This window comes from Octopus bimaculoides, chromosome 10 (genome assembly GCF_046866305.1).
Source record: "Octopus bimaculoides isolate indiv1 chromosome 10, ASM4686630v1, whole genome shotgun sequence".
In the NCBI taxonomy this organism is placed as follows: domain Eukaryota; kingdom Metazoa; phylum Mollusca; class Cephalopoda; order Octopoda; family Octopodidae; genus Octopus; species Octopus bimaculoides.
The window spans coordinates 32,116,616-32,140,121 of NC_142937.1; the positions used below are offsets into that span (position 1 = coordinate 32,116,616).

A 23,506-nucleotide genomic window follows, 5' to 3' on the forward strand; every position below is an offset into this window, starting at 1 on the left:
TGGAACACCATATAGAAGTTTAAAAGAAAATTATCTTTACTGGACAAAATACACAAGAATGTTTTGATAAGTCAGTGATGTTCATTTGATTTTGGTGCTAATATAACCTTGATTTTGTCTAAGATGCGAGTACATTTCTCTTCTACACATATCATGGAATATATAGGTGTGTTAATACTGTATTTACATTGATTTAAACTACGTTTACTAAGAGTATGAAAGAGCTAAAGATAAAACAATTTTTAAAAATATAATCTAATTAATATTATAAGGTTGCCTCTACATCTCCCTCACAACACACCAACCATTATAATGAAACAGTTCTCAGCTGGAACACTTTTCATCATAGACCTGATAGATCATGATTGACCTTAGGACTAAACAACTAATAAATTTAATCTCACAATGCTTGTTTAACATTATTGTTTGCTTACAACATGAAAAAGCTAGCATGATACAGTATCTGTTGCTACTATGATTTCATCTGTGAAATCTTTGAGTTTGTGAGGTATAAACTACTTTTACATATCAAATTACAAATTACTTCTGCTCTGGTTATCCTCTGTTAACAGTTTACAACTCCTTTTTATCCAGAGCTTATAAGAAGCATATTCAAAGAGTTCACAAATGTGTGGTATTGAGATAAGAGCATTGATTGTTGAAGGTCTGTGAAATGTGCCCAGTTTAATTCATGTCATAGGTAACTTTCACAAAAGACAGACAGAATACAAGTGAGCTGTGAAAAGTGGCTGGTATTAAATGTATCAGCTGATGTGTTGTTTAGGGATGTGATGCAAAAGTGCTGAGAACAGAAAGTACCTGAAATAGAGGAATCCAGAGAAAACTTGGAAAGAAATGGCAATGTATATATGTTAGTTGACTGTTATTCTGGTCATATGTAGATGAAACAATGTAAATGGTAGAGATGCCTGAAGCAGGAGAATCTGAGTGACTGGCTCTATGCTGACTTGTCTGATCTTTGTCAGCACAGAAAAATGGTTGTTGTAGTTGTTGGTGGTGGTGGTGGTGGCCGTGGAAGCAATGACAACACAAACAGAAACATTCCCCATGTCAATACCGTTGATATCACTGCTTACAACTGCAATTTATGATGCAGGCAATGGTGATGAAGTAGGACTTAGCTCTACAGCAACTAATGTTGCTGATAATGATTTATTTCCTCTGAAGCAACCCAGGTTCTTTTAAAGTTTGGAGTTAATGGCTCACACTAGCTATTTCATCACTACCAATTACATATATTTATCATATACTTTGAATTTTGTGTGAAGAAATAATCTGTTAATCCTCAGCATAGGTTCATTAAATTCCATCCTTCATCTTTACACCTTAAACTGTAATTAGTTCTAATTAAGTCATCAAAGAAAGATGCTTTTACTTCTACTAAAGAACCTGCATTGTTTTCTTACCTGTGTTTCTCAGCTATTTATTGTAATATACCATACAAAAATAGATTTAGATACTTAAGTAGAAGCAACACACTATCTGTCACTTTGTACTGTCAACCATTATTTGGAAATACTGTGTAGTCCCTGAACTAACCAAAATATGACATCTGAGATGAAAAATCAACTATCATTTATCAATTACTTCTAAATGCCTGACTACACTTCTGCTCAAACTACTTCTGCTCAAACTACTTCTGCCGTTACATCATCATTGTATAACAATAGTAGTTTATAATCTTCAGCTAATACCAGCTAATGCAATCAGTAATATCTATATATTTAAAAAGATGGCAAGCTGGTAGAATCATTAGCATGCCATGCATAATCTTAAGTGGCATTTTGTCTGTCGTTACGTTCTGAGTTCAAATTCCACTGAGGGTCACTGCCTTTCATCCTTTTAGATAAAATAAGTACCAGTTGAACACCAGTATCAATGTAATTGACTTACCCTCTTCTCTGAAATTGCTGGCCTTGTGCCAAAATTTGAAACCAATATATATTTAGTGCACTTAAACAATCTTTCTTAACCTTATCTGATATAACATTCATCTTCTTTGTGAGTGAAGTATCTATCTTTGTGATTGAAGTATCTAACATGTTATTGAGTCCCTACCGTCTTACTATCTACACATTCAGCATTATGATTCTAGAATGCTTTACATCTTCAAGAAATCCCTAATGCTACATGTTTTATTAATACTTATTTCCAAACACTCTAAATTGAATTATTTCCAATTAAAAGATTGAATTTGTAGCATAGAATTCTGAAGAATGATTTTATCTCAGATACTTTGATGCCTTTAGTAGATTAAAATAGAAAAGTGTGAGAACAAAATTTAGTGAATACCAATCTGAGCTTTAAACTAAATGCATTACTTCACTATTTCGTTACCAAACAGTGCTGAATTTAGAGGTGGTGAGGCTGTTGGTTACAAAAAGCTTAGTTTGGAACGCCTTTCTTAAAAAAAATTTACCAAATCTCATATGTATATTTTAATTATTTTGAAGTCCCTGTGAATTGTGTGGCTGGAAGCTGTAGCTTGTTTAGCTTTATACCTCAAACTGTCACTACTTCACCTGCTAGACTACAAGACATCTCACAATGTCAAATTACTCTTTAGTTCTGACTAACTTTTCTAATTACCAGCATTTATTGACTATACTTTACTTTTAAAATTAAGCCATTTCTTATAACACATTCATTTGTTTTACTTTTTCCCAAAATGTTTTCTATAATGATATTTTAATTCTGCCTTACTGCATATGGTTAATAAAACTTTGACCATTCCAAATTTATCATTTTAAAGCCAAAAATTTTGGATCAGTGTTTCAATGGTAACTCCATAGTATATATATATATATATATATATATATATATATATATATATATATATATATATATATATATATATATTTAAAAGCAGCAGAAATATAACAAAAGACTGTTACTTGGAGTTTCACGTTCCCGTTCATCGGGTAGCTAAGTAAAATTTCAGCCCTCGATGCAGCTAGATAAAATTGTAGCCATCCATGCATACAGGCATGTCCTTTGCAGCTTCTGGTGCTATGTGAAATACACTCATGCTGGTGCCACATACAATGCACTTGTGTCAGTACTATGCAAATGCATCCATGCCAGCAGCATGTAAGAAGCACACAGTACACTCTGTAAAGTGGTTGGCATTAGGGAGGGCATCCAGCCATAGAAACCAAACCAAAACAGCAATGTTATTAAGGATAGTATAAAAGGTGATAATATAATTTCCACCATACAGGGTATCTATGATAACTTAATTTTTTCTTCTCAGAGTATTACTTTATAAATAAAAAAAAAACATCTTTCTTCAGAATATCATGCAATAAACAAACAGTATGTCCACAATGTTATTGTGTCGAGTAAAAAGTTTTGCAATATTTCTGTAACTTATTTGCTTTATTCATCAAGTTACAACAAAAGCAGTCCAGTGTTCAAAGTAGAATCCATTGTGTTGTACTGTCTGTATCTGCCAGTTTAATACTGCACTTATGCCAATTTTTTTTTTTTAAGGCAAAGAACCCCTTCACTAAAGCATCCACTTCTTGTTGGTTGATGAAGCATCATGACCATAGGAAGTGAGCCATGGATTGTAATAATCCAAAGGATCTAGATCCAAATTATATGCTGAGGTGGCATCAGTTCAATTTCCTCAAATTCCTGGAGCTTATTCTGGGTTGTCTGAGTGGTATAAGGTCTTGCATTGTCTAACTTCAGAAGGACCCTCTTTCTGATACCAATGCCGGATATTTTTGCCACCACTCCAGCTGTTCAGAGTAGAGGTTAGCATCGATGGTTTAACCATCCAAAATGAACTCATAGTGAATTATCTCCTCCAACGACCCAGAATAAATTTCAGAAACTCAAGGGAATTGAACTGATGCCACACTTGGCATAAAGTCCAGACCAAGTTCCCATGGATTATTACTTGCAAATCTATGGTTCACTTCCTGAGCTCATTATGCTTCATCAACCAGAAGGTGAAAGTTTCAGTGAAGGAGTTCTTTGCCTCAAAAGACAAGAGCTGGTAGAAAGGTGGCTTCAGACAGTGCAACATGAATACTGGGTTGCTTTTTTGTAACTTGAGGAATAAAGTAAATAAGTTTCCAAGATATTACAAAACTTTTGACCCAACCCAATATTGAAGTAATAGATTAAGCAAACACCTTCAGTGAACATCATTGTATTTTTCCAAGAAATGTTTTGCCACATCACATGACATTTAATCTATCATACTATTATATGCTATTTCATTGAATAACATATTATGAACATTTTATATCTTATCTAATGTCTTTGTTTTCATATTAAGAATTTAAGATAAATTTTATTATTGCATCCCCTCTAAGAAACAGAAGTAATGAAAAATAGTGCCATTTGGTTAGTGTATCTTTTTATCTTACTTTCCAAACAATTTGTCACTATTTCTGAAATTTCTGTTGATCCTTCCAGTCAAATACTTCCTTACAAAGTATTATTTTTTTAAAAATACTTCTATGAAGAATCTAAAAGAAACACAAACATCCTAAGAAAAAGTTTTACATGGAAGGCCTCCATTTAAAGGAATGCTACTCTTGGCAACCCCTCTTTTTACATGTGTTGATATAAACACTAACCTGTAACTTTCATGCACTTTATTAGCAACTCTTATCAGACACATCCTTCTTGTATTGAAATAAAGTCATGTCAGGGAATGGGCAATATCCTTCTTCATCATAAAAGAAAAGAAAAGAAAATAAGCTAGACCTTTCTTTACATTTCCTGACATATTATCACTATTAGTAAGATTTCCTCTCAGGTCCTAAATTAAAAAGCATCACTAAATTCTCTTTATTATACAGTTCATTTGTGTTCTTTTCTGTTTGTGTATTTCCTTTTTAACAAGAAATCAATTGCATCAACTTCATTTTATTTATTTTCTCAACTCTCCACTCAAAAGAGTTCTCCATAAGTCAGAAGTCCAGCCTATCCTTCCAAGAAAAGCAAACATAATTCAAAAGCAGTATAATCTATAATCCTGGAAGTATTATAGGGAGAGGAAGGGACACAGATAAAGTGCATGAATGAAAAAGATAAACAGATTAAGACTAAGAAAAACAATCTCATCCAAGGTTAAAACGGTAAAGGATTAATTTCCCTGTTTGTGTTATAGTAAGATTATGAGGTGTAAATACCAGTGATATGGATTCACAAGCATTAAATTATGGACATGCACAACATTATTTATATCTATGAGAAAGAATGAGATTAACCCTTTCATGTGTGGAGCAGCTGGCAGCACTCAGATTACATCTATATCAAAATCATTTGAAAATAGTTAGATCCAAATCTTTTTCTTTTTTATATATTTTATGCACACACCCCTCCACTTTCACTTTAGCCCTTTGACAAAGGATTTACACTTAAAATGGTATGTAATAGCCATTATAAATGCTGTCAGCAGATGTGAACTTGAAAAGTTTTAAGTAGAGGATTTGAGAGACAGCTGAATAAGTAGTCCTGATAAATAGAAAAGTCTGAATAAAAGAAACTTCACTGCAAAGTTTTTTTTTTTTTAATAATCTTCCCATGCTAAAGAAATCTTGGCCATGAGACTTGAGACTTACATTATGGTTAAACTGGAGTGGAGGAAAGAAATTAAACCACTTATGAATGACTAAGAGCTGAATTATGATGACTTGCTACTGAAATGACTAAATTAAGCTATGATGAGTAAATTAGCTAACAGTGAGAATATTATGACAGAAAAGAAAATTTTGGTTATAAAATTCTGTTCAGATTTAAAAAATAATATTTCAGTATTGTAGATTAGGATTTTCTACAATGAAGTTTAAAGAATTACTGTTACAGAAGAATGACATGAAACTTACCTTAATAATCAGGTGTGCAAATGAAGTAAATTGTTAAGCAAAAATAACAAGAATAGAGAGAAAATAAAATTATTTGGGGAATACCTGGAAAATTATGAAATATATATATAGAAAATTATGAAATATATATAGAAGAAAATTATGAAATATATATAGAAAATTATGAAATATATATAGAAGAAAATTATGAAATATATATAGAAGAAAATTATGAAATATATATAGAAGAAAATTATGAAATATATATAGAAAATTATGAAATATATATAGAAGAAAATTATGAAATATATATAGAAAATTATGAAATATATATAGAAGAAAATAAGAAATATTGAGTACAATGTTTAAAAATTAACTTAAACGTGGTCTAAGAGTTTGTTATAAAATGTTTCCGTTTGCCATGTTGACAAGAATGCAAGAAATAATATTCAAATGTGTATTTTTTGATAAAGCAAAATAATTCACACAATACAAAATCCCACAATAAACAGTTTGAAACTTCAAGCTTTCAGATTTCAAATAATAAGACAATTATGTCAAAAAGGTTAAGTTTCATCACAGGTAGTTTGGGAAACACTTTTAAATATGACTAGCTTTCTTTCCTGTGGGCCAAATTATATATTTTACAGAGAGAAGGTTTCGGTATCATCAATCAGAGAATATAAGACAAATCAACCTCCATTATCTTGTTTCAGTTTTCTGAGTTGTCATTACTGACTTTTTCCTATGGTCCAAATGGCATTCAATCAGAAATTGCATTTTGAAGCTTTTTCAACTTGATGAGTGTGCACAACGATTGCTGTTGCTTGAAAAATTTAGGTCTCTTATTTCAGATATCTCCACATATACACTATCTATCTAACAGGCAAGCTAGGTTATGACTGCACAGATATGTTTGGTTAAAATAATAATCCTTTAGGTGTGTCAGATGGACATATTCTATCAAACTATTGAAGAGCAACGCTGAACATATATTTTAAAACTTAAGTGTAGATGCAAATTGAAATGTTTTGCATGTCATATAATCAAATAGGGAATATCCAGTGCTATGTAATCCCACATCTCCAAACTGGACACATGTACCACTATTCTATATATATATTCACTTTACAATACCACTGCTGAATTAAGTAACTTTAATACATGTCAATGAGTCCATATTTTCATCTTAGCAGGTATGTGTCATCCTCTCATATGTTTATTAACTTTCATCAATCAAGAAATTTTGAACAATTCAATCTCACACTTAGCTCCCTGACATGAATGTGATGAAACATCCGAAAAGATGACATATGCATGTTGGGATAATAAATGTTATCTTAGTAATGTAAATTTAAATATCTTATTCTCACAGTACCACACCATTTGAGTTCAAACCTATCACATATTTGCTTTTTTTATTCTATATTATATTAGGAATTTAAGTTTCCATTTACTTTAAAAATGTAACTGTATTTGTTATTAACATTTGATAATTATGAAAAAGAAAAACTCTATATAATTTATGTCATTGCGAAGCTTTGTGATTGAATTTGGTAGGTGGAAGTTACTGCCGTGTGTGTATATGTCTGTGTATGTGCTTGTGCCTCTCTCCCAGAGAGTGAGAGGGGGAAGCTAGTTATGTTACTTAAATGGCCTGATTGAACTGAGCAAGGTTCACCACTTTCAGGTTAAGGGAGTAGAAATACAGAATCAATAAACAGAATTTTCACAATGAAAGTAAACAAAGATCTGAAAGGCTGACACAAGCATTGTTAGGATTAAAAATATGATTTTAGCGATACAATTCAAGTGCCTTATTCGACAGAATCATGTAAGTGTATAAAACACTGATCAATGTACCTAAGTGTCAACAAGACTGTATGCTTGAGGAAATGTGAGTCAAGCAGATATTCAATATTTGATTCTCTGTTATATGAGTCATTTCAGTTTGCATCCAGCTAATTAAAAATTATAAGCATGTATTCATTGATTACTCCTTTGTTTTTGTCAAGCTTTTGAGAAAAGATCATATATATATGTGTGTGTGGTTAGTAGCTTGCTTACCAACCACACAAATCCAGGTTCAGTCCCACTGCATGGCACCTTGGGCAAGTGTCTTCTACTATAGCCTCAGGCCAATCAAAGCCTTGTGAGTGGATTTGGTAGACAGAAAGTGAAGGAAGCCTGTCGTATTTATACATGTACACACACACACACACTCACACACACACACACACACATACACACATGCATATATATGTATGTGTGTGTGTGTATGCGTGCGTGTGTGTGTGTGTATGTTTGTGTGTGCATCTGCATCTGTTGCCCCTACCATTGCTTGACAACCGATGCTGGTGTGTTTATGTCCCCACAACTTAGCGGTTTGGCAAAAGAAACCAATAGAATAAGTACTAGGCTTACAAAAAATAAGTCCTGGGGGTGAATTGTTCGACTAAAGGTGGTGCTCCAGTATGGTCGCGGTCAAATGACTGAAACAAATGAAAGAATATATACATATACATGCGATCTTTTCTTAAAAGTATAAGTATGTAATATATATAAATGTTATAATTACTAAATCTCTCTAAAGGAGAGATACAACAGTAGTACTGGGTATTAATATTTATCACGAAACTAACATGTCGGTCCAGAGAAATAGGACAAATACTGCTGTTGATTAACTCCGAGAGGCGATTGCCTCTAGCTAGCTATATAACACATGAACTTGCATCCATAAACCTTCAAACAAGGGAGATCATCAACTTCCCTTTGGTGGCTTGGCATCCACAGACCAGTTTCAGAGTAGTTGCCCCCATTAGTTTGGCAATATATATATATATATATATATATATATATATACCTTCTCAGGCAAAGAATGTACCCCACAACATAGACTGGTAGTTAGCGGCTTCAGGATCAGGACTAAATGGATGCCCAGAAGACGACCAGCATAGAGGAACAGGGTCTGGAAGCTTAAAGATCCTGCGAATGGACAGAGATTTAGAGATGTATTACTCAAGGCCTTTGACGAAATAGAAGAGGATATAACTTCACACGATGTGGAAGACAACTAGAGGTTTCTTATTTCTTTATTGCCCACAAGGGGCTAAACATAGAGGGGACAAACAAGGACAGACAAAGGGATTAAGTCGACTACATCGACCCCAGTGCGTAACTGGTACTTAATTTATCGACTCCAAAAGGATGAAAGGCAAAGTCGACCTCAGCGGAATTTGAACTAAGAACGTAAAGGCAGACGAAATACCGCTAAGCATTTCGCCTGGCATGCTAATGTTTCGCCGCTTTTCGGAAGACAACTAGAGGTTTCTATGGGACAACCTGCTGAGGGCCACTGACCAGATCTGTGGATGGTGCAAAGTTGCCCACTCGATCCAAAATAACGTGGTAGTGGAACAATGCTGTTGACAGGGCTATTAGAGAAAAGAAACAGGCTTGGAAGAACGGTGGTGACAAGGAATTGTATCAGACTGCCAGAAGGGAAGCTAAGAGGCAGGTTTATTTAGCCAAAGGGAAAGTAGATAAGTAAAAATTTGCCAATGTTCTGTGCCGTGAGGACCAAAGACTTGAGGTATTTCATGTTGCAAGACAGTGTGTGAGAGAGAATCGTGATGTCGCCGGAGAGAAATGTGTTCGCATGGATGATGGTTCACTTGCACTAAATGAGGCTGTAAAGAGAGCGGTTTGGAGATGCCACTATGAAAGGTAGCTCAATAAAGAGAATGAATGGGAGAAAGAGAGTCTGCCAAAAGTCGACCCAACAGAGGGATCAGCTATCCGAATTTACAGTACCTTAGTAGATAAAGCTCCTACTGAGGAAGGCTAAAGAACCAGAAATGTGTTTAGGATTCTTGAGCAGATAAGGTGCTTTCACACCTTTTATCATAAGCGAAGAAATTTTTTTCTCCTCAGTAAAATGTAGTGATTTTGCCTTTTGGAGTTAAAATATATCACAAACATGTTTGAACAAACCTAAAGTTTGTTTATTACTATTACATTTTTACATAAAACCATCTTTCTGTATACATTTTTTCATACTTGCATGACTTGGACAGGTATTCTTCAATACAGCATCTTGTCATTAGTTGCAGTTCTTTATCCTTTTTTTCATCATCAGACTGTTGAGATCAGATTTTAGTACTGCTTCCCATGTCTTCTTTGACATTCATCTACTGTAGATCCTCTCATTTAAATTGCTTGATTTCTTCACAAACACACACACACATCGTGTGTACATCTGCATTATTCTAAATCATTTGGAGGAATAATATGGATGATTCAATTTTTCCAATGTTACAAGCATGTATCTTTCAATAATGTTTCCTTTTGATTGAAAAAGTAGCATGGATTGCATTTTTAGGGTTTCAGCAATAATCTGGAAAATGACTCATGGTGGTTCACACTGATAAATATAGGATCTAATCTTTTTTGTAAGGTATTAGCAGAAAGCTTTAGAGTTAGATTGAATATTAATAGAATTTTCTTTTTCCAATGCTCAGTTGTTTTCAATAGTTCTCATGGACAAATTTCTTTTTTAGTTCAGATTGACATGTGTGTCTAGTTTTTCTTTATTGTTGTTAAAAAGATTACTTTCTGCAATTTTCTTTTCTTTGATCTTATACTAGTACTCTAGTATTCTATGTACTAGTACACTGTTATAATTGGATAATACATATTGATATTATCACAGTTTGATTTAATCTTGGAACAAGATCGAATCAAAGTGCACTGATATCAGTAATATATTTGTTAGTATTATATCTATAATAGTTATCTGCAGCAAAACAACCTGATGTAGAAGAATTACGCCAACAATATTCTTATATGTAAAAAAAAATCCTTCCATGTTAACATGGATTGTAGTCTAGTGAATGTAATCTAGTGAAAAAAGAAAAAAAGCCATGCCTTATATTGTCCAAATTTGGTTGGGAAAATATCATTGAATAAATTTTCCAGTTGTTTTGCAGTTTCACAACTGGATCTTCCATTGTAAAGATAGACATCAGCCATTTTGGATATTACAAGCAACTGGTAGTTTTAAGGTGGATTTTTAGAAATATTATTGTTATTAAATTTATTTATATTGCAGCCAATAAATTAAAGGCATTTAGACTGAGAGTAATGGATAGATAAGTACTTCTATTTTGATCCTTTCATAACTATGTCTACTGAAACCTTGGCTGAGATTTGAACCATAGCTCTCAGATTTTCCCAGTCTAGAACCTTGAATTAATACATTTCCATAAAAGGAAGAGTGTCATCATAAAGGTATCAATGCTTATAAGAATATGGTGCAATCAACTTCTTTGCTGACATATTATGGTTGGTGTGGCAAAACTTCAAAGCAATGCAGTGAGTTTTCCCACCAAACAGTTTGGCTGAAGATTCCAAAAGCTGCCTTACAGCTATAAAAGCAGGTAAATTGAACCTCAGGTCAGAGAGCTGCTAAACCATCCAGAGGAATTTATATCACTTGTTGCAACAAGTTGATCTTGCCCTTTTCTTATAATATAACTTCTTATATCATGGTCAACAAAATGCACCAACCTTAAGCTGTAGCATGAAGTTAATACATATTAATTATCTGCAGTGATTTAAATTCTTTGCATGATTTTCATAATATCATCCAGCACAATTTCTATATACACAGCAGGTGTGGTCCCAGGAATTTTTCGAAGGGAGGACACAAGGTCAGAAGGGAGTATAATTCCAGGAGAAAAGAGCATAATAACATTATTTAGAAGGATGCACTTCATTTCTCAAGGGGGGGGGATGTACTCCTCAGCCCCCCCCCCCCCTTGGGTCTGCCTCTGCACAGAAGATTCCTAATGCTGTTCCATTAATTTAAGGGATGTACAATCGTAAACATAATGATGTGGGCTAATAAAATATTAAAAAAAAAAAATAATAACTTGATTGTTAGAGGTATTTTCATCATATTTTCAACAATATGTTTTAAATATTGTAAATACCTGCAGCAATAAGTTCTCAGCAAGTCATGCCACTTTATTCATGTTAGTATTCTTTTCTACTCTAGGTGCAAGGCCTGAAATTTTGGGGGTGGTGCCAGTCAATTAGATCGACCACAGTATGCAACTGGTACTTTATTTATTGACCCCGAAAGGATGAAAGACAAAGTCGACCTCGGTGAAATTTGAACTCAGAACGTAAAGACAAACGAAACGCTGCTAAGCATTTCACCTGGCAAGCTCACGTTTCTTCCAGCTCACTGCCTGCCAGTCATGTTAGTATTGTCTTTGTGAAAAGTATGAATTTATAAAATCATGTACCTTTACAATATATATATGTAAGCATAGACATGGCTGTGTGGTTAAGACATTCACTTTGTAGCCATATGGTTTTGGGTTCACTCCAACTGTGCAGCATCTTGGATAAGTGTCTTCTATTCTAGCCCTGGGCTTATCAAAGCCTTGTGAGTGAATACAGTAGAGGGAAACTGTGTGGAGCCCCTCTATCATGTTTCTATAATTTTCTAGAGTAGCATAATGCCTCTTTGGTTGGGATTTCATATCATTTTAAAAGTCTCTTAATTTTGTCCAGTTTTCAAATTCTGAGGAGTTGGATGTGTTGGTATGAGAAGTTGAATATATAGGTGAGTGCAATTATTTCTTCAGGCCACATGCAATTATTTCTTCAGGTCTACATTTGAGGTTTTCTCATAGTATTAGGTTTTGAAGATTTTAAGGTTTGGGATTTTTTCTATCGATTTGTTTTGATCATGATGAAAGAAATGCATAAAGGTCTTGGAAGGTACTTACCTTGCATTTTGTGTTTGTTTTATTTCTGTGGTTTCTGGTAATTTGATGAAATGGTTTCATATGGCCACTTTAAAGTTTATAAAGATATTTTTGTTTCCTCTCCTTACTCTTCATCCATGTTGTGTCTTTCCCATAAACATAAAACCATAAATTAGTATAACACAAATGTTAAAAAAGAAAAGTACTTTATGTAAGTTACTATATTTATAATTGTTCTTTCTAGTTGACATTATTTTTGGTCATTTAGAATTTTTAAAATTTGCTGAGAACAGTTTGATAAAGTGTAACATCACAATAATTTCTTTTGAGTTCTTTTATCTGTTATCTATCATTCCCATGTTTATTTTGTTGATATGTTGTTTTCATGTTTGCTTCAATATAGTTTTACAAACAAGAAATTTTGGGTATTCACCCTAATAATATCTACCCATATTCAAGCAGTGGTGCAAAGATTGAAATCTTTTTACCACTACGTTAGACACCCATTTTACACATTTTTGTTTTTCTTTGTCAACCTTAAAAAATTTGTTTCATAAAAATCCCAACTCACTCTTTATAATCACAATTTTCATTTTTTTTTCCATGCTATTATTAGTTGAGTGAGTTTATATAATAGTATGCCCTGGTTTGTCTTTATTTCATACCATCATATCTGTAAAACTCAGATTCTCAAATTTCACAATCATTTCTTCTCAGGTCATGTTTTACAACTACTTTCCATTATCAACTTAAACACTCTTCAGTTTAATATCCTTTCACCCTTCAACTTATTTTTCACGTAAGTGTACAGTTCAGATGACATTATTATTGAAATCCACCCTTCATTAACATCTTGCAGATATTACAGCTGATATTTCTACTGGCTTCTCTGCCATCGCTGACAGATAAAGTCATATTACTCATGCTACAAATGTAATGCCATACATTTTTACTAATATTTTTTCCCTCAGGTAATATGACCACAAATGAAGTCCTGTTTTACTACACCAAAAGAAAAGATGCTGGTAGTTACACATCCCAAAATCAAAAAGAGTAATCACACATCCTTGTGAAAATCCTTTTTCATCATCTCAGGATTTTCTGAAAACACAGGTCTTCCTTCTCAAGTGAAAAATACTGTGGCTCATACAGACTCAGGTGACTATAGCAACTTAGAGTTACTTTGACTTGAACATGATTTTATTCCATATAGGCATCAGACAGAATTTTAATTGTGAAGGTATGTGGTAGGGAAGGTATGTGGTAGTGAAGGTATGTGGTAATGAAGGTTCCATGTTTAAGAAGGTAACTTCTTTTATACTGTAATACTCAAAAACCATGCTTGATTTTCTTCAGTCATAGGAAAAACTTTCAGCTGTAAAACCTAAGCTACATCTTTCTAAAATGCAGTGTCTATGATTGAAATGGGAAGAACGAAACTGAGTTTCAGACATTTTCAACCCATACTAGCATAGAACCCTCCCCCACACACATATACACACTGTGAACTGATGGTGTTAAGGAGTGGGAGGATGGTGATAAAATTGATGTTTTTGATGGTTGTAGTGGCAGTGATGGCAGTAACTGCAACGATGACGATGACGTAGTGGCAACAATGATGACAACAATGGCAGCAGCAGTGGAATGAGGAAGGGAAGGAGGAGAAGATTTTAGAGAAATAATTAGAAAATATATTATTCCGGTTTTTCTTAACAAAACAAGAGAAATAAAAGTATGTGACAGGATAAATGTATCCAACAGCGAATATAAAGGTCACAAGCTGAGAATTTATCACCACACCACACTCTAGATGAAATAACAAAGCACTAAAACATAACTGTGAAATGACAATACACCAATCACAAGGCATACATGTATACATATGAAACTTGTAAATAACAGCATATTGGCAATATCTACAGACTAGTGCCTTACCCCTAGCTCATAACTTTCTGAAAAAGGCATATTTTTTAATGAAATTTTGCAAATATATGTTTTCAAGGGTGTAGATTTTGATTATGCTGATAATATAAAAAATAGATGTTATAGTTTGGGATGGTAATTTTTTTTTTTTTTTGCCAAATAAACACATGCAATATATATTCGTTTTTAACTCATTACTGTTCTTATTTTACCTTATGTCCATTGTCTGGAAATCCATTCTTTTAGAATGGATTAAGCAGAGCAGGAGGACACACATAGATGGAAAGGGTCACTGAGGCGGTCACAGGTGTGTAACAAAAGATTTATGGGCAACGGACAAAAGATATATAGTGCATGTGCTTATTTGGCAAAGAAAAAAAAAAGAAAGAAAAAGGAAAATAAATGACCATCCTGAAATATAACAATATCTGTTTCAACAGATGGTTTCACATCAGGAATCTTAACACAAATTCATAAACATAACAAACAAAATTATGAAGAAATTTGGGACCATTTTCATTTCCCCATCCTGACTTTGTTTCTTCATGATGCTCTTTATAATGCAAATTTTAAGTGACATTTTGCAGAAATATATTTCCAAGACTGTAGATTGTATAATGTTGATGTTTCAAACAAATAACTCTGAGAAGAAAAAAGAGAAAAAAAATTAAGAATGCTAAAGTTGCAACATTTGGTGGTAACAAAATCAGGGCAGGAAGAAAAGAATGATTTGAAACTCCTCAAAGAATTTTTTGTTTCAATTATATCAAAATAATTGAGGCGTTTAGTAGTAGACCATCATAAGTGCCACAACTTAAAAACTGAGAAAAACGCAGTCAATGTCTTGTGACATTCAGAATGCGATATCTCAGCAAGGAATGAAGTTAGGAAGCTGGTTTTGGTCTTAAAATGACTGCGAATACCTTCTCTAATCATTCCACCTATATAAAATTATTTATTTATGTATTCATCTGAAAGATGAAACAATGACTGCGTCTTTCTCATTTTGTAGAATATGCCGGTACCATGAAGCGGTATATCACATTGCATATTTTAGCTATAATACCTAGAAAAAACATACAGAGACCCCCCACTCACCCAAAGGTATTGTTTGTGTTTTAATATACCAAGGTAAGTAACTTTAAGAGGTAAGTAAGACAAGATTGTTAGATAATAACCTATTATCATTATGACAGTAACGAGGAATATTAGAAAATGAGCCATAACGACTCGTAAAATGATCCAGGGATCATGCTAAAGTTATTGACTGAGTCTGTGTGCTTACGATGGTGTGTTACTAAACTCTCTGGTCTGAGTTTGGGTTTTTTTTCAGCCAAATTTTTGACCTTATTGCAAGCCTCACTTGTTCTTCCTCCCAACTTTTTAGGATTCTAGACTTTGAGACAAAGAAAATGATATACTATCCTTGAAAATGGCCAGGTTGGCACTTACAACACTCTGTTACTAAATGCCTCAATTGTAATCTAAACCCTTGAAAATGTATTTCTGCAATGTTAAATTAAAAAATATACATTTTTCAGAAAGTTATGAGAAAACAAATGGAAGCAGCTCTCATCTGTAGTTATGGTCAGCATATAAATAAAGAATAATCTCAGTCTGACACAAGATAAATACTTCTGGGTTAAAATCTATCCTCCATTTATTTATTCTTGAGTAATATGTTCTGAGCACTTGTGGTTCTAAGTTCATGAAGAGACTAAATACACATAGATACTATGTATATGTTTATAAAAGTTTAGTAGTGATGAAAATTTTCTATTATAGATGTAATGAAGGAAATGGTACAAAAATTATAATAACTGCACCACAATTACAAATTATTAATGATGCTTTTAGTTAATGGTATGCAAAAATATGTAACAAACAGCTTGCAAAAATATGTAACAAATCTAGAAAGGAAAACCTATACAAACCTAAAATTACAAGCTCCGTGAAACCTTTTACAGATATAATATTCTATCTACAAGACACTGTCACAGCTCATGGCCAAGTAGTCCTGTAACTTAACTACTAGGTCAACTTAATAATAATTTTTTAATTAAGTATGAAACCATAAAATTGCAAGAAGGAGGAAATGCAAAATTATTTCCTCAGAACATCAGAACTGGGTCATCAGACTCAATTTATCGAAAATCTTATGGCTCACCATGAGATTAAGAGAACACAGATACACTACATATATACAGGGTGGGGCATAAATACTGTTACAAAAGTTCAAAAATATTCAAAGAATTCTAATGATTTATTTGAGTTAAATGATAGTTTATTATATGTTTTCTTGTATTTCAGAAACTAAATATTAAGATTTTGTTGCAATGTCTGTTGAATGGAAGAGAAAATTCATCATAAAGCAACATGAGAAGGGCATGCGTCCACCTGAAATATTCAAGTTAGGGAAAAACCTCAAAATTAACAGAATGTTGATAAAAAAGACGATTGATTGTTACCAAGAAACTTCTTCGATCAAAGTTAGACAAAGATCACGCCGTCTCCGCACCTCCAGAACACCTAAACTCATCAAAAATGTTAGGGAAAAAATCAGACGAAATCCAAGAAGATCCATGAGGAAAATGGCAAAAGAAGCACAAACATCGCCAAGGATTATGTGGAGGATATGCAAAAGTGACCTAAAGTTGTCACCCTATAAACTCCAAAAGAGACAGCTTCTCTCCACGCCCACAATTGAAAAGAGACTCAGCAGAAGCAGACTCTTGTTGAACCGTATTAAAGATGGCATGCTCCGTAACATCATCTTTAGTGAGGAAAAGTTATTCTCAGTTCAACAGTCTCACAATCATCAAAATGACCGAATCCTTGCTAAAAGTATTGAGGCAATACCTGGTAATGCAGGAAAGGTTTTCAGAACCCAAAAACCAGCATCAGTGATGGTCTGGGCAGCCATTTCTGAAAGAGGGAAAACTCCACTTGTTTTTGTCCCTCAAGGAATCAAGATAAACAAAGAACGATACATCGAGGACATTCTGGTAGGCACGTTGATACCAAGGTGCAATTTGGTGTACGGTGATGAAGTTTGGACTTTCCAACAAGATGGGGCGACGAGCCACACGTCTTGGTTAACATGAAAGTGGTGTAGAGACAACTGTCCGTCCTGGATCAGCCTCCCTCATCACCTGATCTTAACGCTCTTGATTATTCTTTGTGGTCAATTCTGGAGAATGAAGCCTGCTCTACTCCTTGCTAAAATATTGAAGCTCTAAAGAAAGAATTGACCAAGTGCTGGGATAAAATACCCTTAGATGTTGTGCGTGCTGCTATAGATGACTTCCCAAAAAGACTTCGTAGTGTTGTGAAGGCACGAGGTAAACATTTTGAATAAAAGTTACACCATATTGTTCCTTGGGCATTTGCAAAGCATATTTTGTAATAGTGAGTTGTTAAATAAATTTTTGTCGGGATAAATCTGTGTTTTATTTTGTAACAGTATTTATGCCCCACCCTGTATAAAAAGATTTGTTAGTTTGAATTCAATAAATTTATCTGCCAATATAACCTTCACAAAACTATGTGCCAAAACTTAACATAAGTGCTCATGTTCATATGTGTGGTGGGGAATATGGGCTGCATGTGTCAGTATGTGCCTGCATATCTCTGTGTATTTTTTTTAATGTTCACATTGCATCGATGAGTTAGTAAATTGAATAATTAACTCTAATATGCAAATTAGCTTACCATGCACAAATTAAGATACATTTTCTATATGGCTATTAATGTTTATTGTTAGTATGATAGGTAATGAGTTAAACAAACAATAGTAAAAAAATTATTGCTATACTTCATCATGATACTGAAGATTTGGCATACATTCCCAAGTTGTTATCTTCAGTAATACGGTGAATTTGAGCAAAAAGTTCTTGCCAGCACAGCATTTGTTTAGCCCATTACTTATATACATATAAATAATAAGCTCTGTGTCTGAGTGTGTGTGTGTGTGTGTGTATATATATATATATACACACACACATATATATATATAGCTCATTACTTATATATATATGTGTATGTATGTATGTATGTAAGTAGGTATACATATCTGTATACAATTATATGTATGCATGCATACATACAATTGTATAGTGTGAGATAAATTTAAATTGTATACCATATTAGCTTTATTAATAACTGTGTGCATCCTCAAATAATGAAAAAGAAAACTGCAAAAAGAATTTGTCAACGACTGTAGAAGTTTCTTTTCAATGGTCCCCATCTCTTGCAATTTTATGGCTTCAAATTAAATTAAAAAATCATTATCGAGTTGACCTAGTAGTTAAATTACAGTACTGCTTAGCCATGAGTTGTGACAGTATCTTGTATGCATGTGTGCCTGTGTGTGAGTATGTGTGTGTGTGTGTGTGTGTAGGAAAGAAACTGTCAAAAGACATATAATATAAGAGATACATACAGTAAGTGCTTAGACCAAACCTAGTGCTTAAACTTCAATGTTAAGTGCAGGGATACAGAATCCATAGAAATAAGAGTTGGTTACAGGCAATGTAGTGGACAAGCTGATTCAGGTATAGTAGAACAAAGTTGAAAGGGCAGTTTCAGGGCATCGAGTCATTTATATGCATATCACTTAATGTGGATGGTGCTTGCAGAAGATGAAGACTCAAGAAGATATCGGTTGAGTTAGTGAAGGCTGATCTCAGGACCTCATGGAGAAGAGGACAGAGGACCAAGATGACTTGTGATATGCAGTAATTGAGAAGACCTGCCCATCTCAGTAAAACGGTTTCTGGAAGCACAGTGAGGAATATGGAAACTCAGAAGGATATAGGATGAAGTTGAGGTTCTTGGGGAGATGACCCAGGGCTGAAATGACTGGTGACTCACTGTTCTTGAGAAGACACATGCATTTCAATGGTAGTGAGATCCTAAAAGCATTATATGTATGCTTATACACTCACCGGTCCCTTTCCCTGCATTCAATCTGTCCCCATCAAACCTTCCTTGCCTCTCATCTTCCTAGCACCTATTCACTCTTCCAACTTCAGCACTATTAAGCAGCTATAATCATGAGCAGAATATGAACATTTTTTATTCTCCTTTGTGCTACCAGTTACCACCCCCTTTCCATGGGACCCCTTCCTTTTAAAACTCATCCCTCATTCCCAATATCCCCATTTTCTTTTGTACTAATCACCCTTTCTGTGTCTCCTTGTGATACATGTTAGGATTGCTATTACCATATCTTTAACACCTTCTCTTATCTGCTTTCATTTGTATGCTCTGGCATATCTGCCCCTGACTCCACCACTCACTATAGCCATCTCTATGTACCTCTCACATCTATCTCTGCCACTGTACATCTGTTTCTCATGCTCTATCCAACTCCTCCACCCTGCATGTCATCTACATTTTCTGATCTACATACTGATGTTGTTGCTCTCTTCCCTTCTTGTAATGCCATTTATCGCTTCCTCTTTCCTGAGCAATTCTTATTTTTTCCATCTTCCTCCTGCTATACTGATATTTAAGACCAACCACCCTTGTTCCATTCCATACTTTCACTCTACACCCATCTCTAACCATTTGTCACTCACCTCTCACACCTTAATGAATTTATCCATCCAAACTTTCTGATTATTTTTTTGTATTCTCTCTTATACTCACCTTCTTGTATCATGAGAGTACACTCTGACACCTTCTCACCACCATCATTGTCTTCTTTCCAGCTACTCCCATCTACCCTTATATAATGCAGGGTAGCCATGTATCTCCTCTATAGAAAAAACATCTGTGCTTGTCCTGTCCTTCTGTCATGCTTCAGCCTGTCAACATCTGGTGTAAAGCCACCTCCCTTTCTACTATCACACTATTCAAAGATCTTTTCTTTGTCTTGCAAGTTACTAGTGTCACAAAATATGCTTCTAATACATTCATTCTGTAAAATATTGGGCCTGAGGAAAGATATCCAACTGTAGAAATCATCTCAAAACAGACATTGGAGCTCAACACAGTACTCCGGTTTGTAGGATCTTGTCAAAAACTCCATCCCATGCCAGCATGGAAGACAGACATTAAATAATAACAATAATCATCATCATCATCATCATTTAACTCTGTTTTGCATGTTGGCATGCGTTGGACAGCTTGACAGGAACTGGCAAGGCCAGGGCCTGCACCAGGTTCCATAGTCTGTTTTGGCTTAGTCTCTACAGCTGGATGTCAACCACTTCACAGAATACACTGGGTGCTTTTTATGTGGAACTGAGACACATGAAGCAGTGTTGATTGAAATATATATATATATACATACAATTGTATATGTGTGTACACAATTATATATCAGTGAACATTTGGATATGGAAATTAATTCCAGCTTGACCAAGCTTAGCATACATCAACTACTTAAATATAAGAACGATTTATTTCTTAGTGGGCCATGAAGGTTGATTCAATGTCCATAGCTGATGATGCGTAACAACGCAGAAATGCATGTGTCCTACATCATTTGTAGCCCAGTGATGTATTTTGATACATGGAAAATTCTTCTCTCAAGACAATTTCTGCAACAAAGGTCTATTGACATCTGAGTGTGCATAATTGTCTTAAATACAATTGTACACATACACACACATACATACAAGTGCATATAGGTATAGATATGGCTGTGTAGTTAAGAAGTGTCTTTCAGAACAATGTGGTTTGAGACTCACTCCCACTGTGTGCACACTATCAGTTAGTTTTCTCTACTATGGGTGTGTCTTTTCACTTGTTGAGTTTGGAGAAAGAGGTATTGCCCAAATCTTTTGCAGGCCTTTCAAGATCAGTTAGCTTGATACCATTAATGTTTGGTTTAAAATGTTGCAGATCAACACCTGCAGGAAAGGCAAGTATGATGAAGATTCCTGAAAGCCAATGTTCTGAGAAGAAAGAACTGGTCATGATGGTTAGTGCAGGGTTGAATGCACCAGAAAGATAAGTAGAACAGAGGTGCCTGAGTGACGGAGGTATAAAAACCAATCAGCTCTAAGGGACAGAAGCCATTATAGTATTGTAGGAAAGAAAGAGTGAAGATAGCATATTTACGGGCAAAAGGCTGGAACATGTCTGTTAATAATTGAATTCCTCTTAGTCAGATGGCGCTTTTCTGGATACTGTCCAGGATGCCTATGTGCATAGCAGCAGTACTATCCCAGAGCTCCACTGTGTCCTCTCTTGAGTCTTGTAATGTGTTAGCAGCTGTTGGAAGTTAATAATTTCTGGTCATGAAGAGAAGAGCTAGTCTTTGGGATACTCTCTTTGTTATGTTAAGGATGTGCTTTTGCCAGGAGAGATACTTGATGATAGGGAGGCCCAAGATTTAGGAATGATTGTTATGGCTCAATCTGAATGCAGTTCATGTTTAGTAGGTACATGGTTTGGTGATAATTTCTTGATATGAGCAGTGGTTGAGTTTTTTCTATAGAAACAAGATTGGCATAGCCTCACAGAAGACTTACAAGGTCACTGTTCATGGAATCAATGCAGATTTAGTGTGAAGGAATATAGGCTGCATGTGGTTGATACATGACTAGGGTAAGTTAAGGAAGAATGAAGAATCATGTCATCTGCATAAGAGTGCATATTTGTTGGATGTCAAAAAGTAGGTCATTGATGTACAGAAGAAAGAGAGTGGTGTACAAAGTTAAACCTTGGAATAACTCTGACTATAAGCTAACTCCATTTTGAACACTGTCCCACCACTTTGTTTAGGCCTGTCAGTTGTCCTTTGCCTAGGGTCTATATAGTAAAAGAGATTGAAAGAAGCTGTGTAGTGGATGCTACTAAAAGGAGAGAAGTAAACTTCTCTATAGCAAGAAACCATTGGTAAGAGACATAAGAAAGTTGGCTGCCAGTGGATCTGGTTCTTGGGGAGCAATACTGAGATCAGTGAGGAGAGAGAGAGAGATTTTGGAAAATGTCATTGTTAATGGCTGTCTCCATTACCTGAGAGATGTTACAGGTGAGAGCAAAAGGTCAATAGATGGCTAGATCAGAGGGTTTTTTGGGGGGGGGAATGTGACGCACTAATGTGTACTTCAAAATGTCAGGGTATATCCAGTGCTTTGTGAAAGAAATTTAATTGACAGGAACTGGAAGAAGGTCATCATTGGAAACAAGTATGGATTGGTGATAGGAAGGAGCGTGCGAAGGGGAAGAAGTAAATTTGTAGAATGTTGGTGAAAATAGTAAGCATTATCTACTTGAATAAGCCTTCTGTTAGCATATGTTTATAGGCTAGAGAATGACATCTGAGAAAGAGTACTTACCCATTTTAGTTTGGGTAATCCTGAGCCTGTAGATTCTTTGACTGGCCTTAAGCAATGGTCCTCCTCTTGAGATTTCATCATAAATATTTGTATAACAAGTTCATCAGATTTCATTGTAAATCTCAACCGATATTTGTAATATCCTTTCTCATTCGTGATCTTTGTAACAATAGAATAAAAGCTCATTATTGTTGTTATTGCTGTTGTTATAGTTTATTAGTCCAAAAATATATTGAAAAAAAGAAAGAATAATCAAAATTTTTTATTATTCTTTTCATCACATGTAAGGTCTTTCATTGTTTGATATCTTGTGTTTTATGTAAATGAAAGTATGAATGAATATTTTAACTTTAACCTCACTGTTTCTCAATATTTGCATCAGTATTATGTAGGTGAATGAATGACAATATAATTTTCTTTAAAATCTCATGTGTGCCATGTAAATTCTAAAACTTGCTTTCTTAGTGAATATTCAGTGAAAATTATAGCCATGTGACTATACTAAATGGGATTCTCTTGTAGCAAGCTCAGTTTAGTTTCACTATTGTCACATGTTATTTTAACCAATCAGAGATGAGTAATCTGTGAGCCATGTTTTGGCTATGAAAGAGAACTCACTATCAGTAATGGCTGGGCTGTCAAATTTTATGTTTTCCCTCCC

General features: G+C 34.5%; 1 long non-coding RNA gene across 2 annotated transcripts in view; it reads right to left on the reverse strand.

The window, feature by feature from the left end:
• Positions 1–6,211: 6,211 nt before the first annotated feature.
• Positions 6,212–23,506, reverse strand: part of LOC128248889 (uncharacterized) — a 37,407-nt gene continuing 20,112 nt past the window's right edge. Inside the window, exons 2-4 of one of the 2 annotated variants that reach the window (XR_008265032.2) lie at positions 22,846–23,004; positions 12,650–12,774; positions 6,212–8,341 (exon numbers count right to left, since the gene is read on the reverse strand). This is a non-coding gene — a long non-coding RNA (uncharacterized LOC128248889). Of the gene's footprint in view, positions 8,342–12,649; positions 12,775–12,810; positions 15,194–22,845; positions 23,005–23,506 lie in introns of those variants that run through there. The other variant, XR_016243381.1, reaches the window with a different exon arrangement.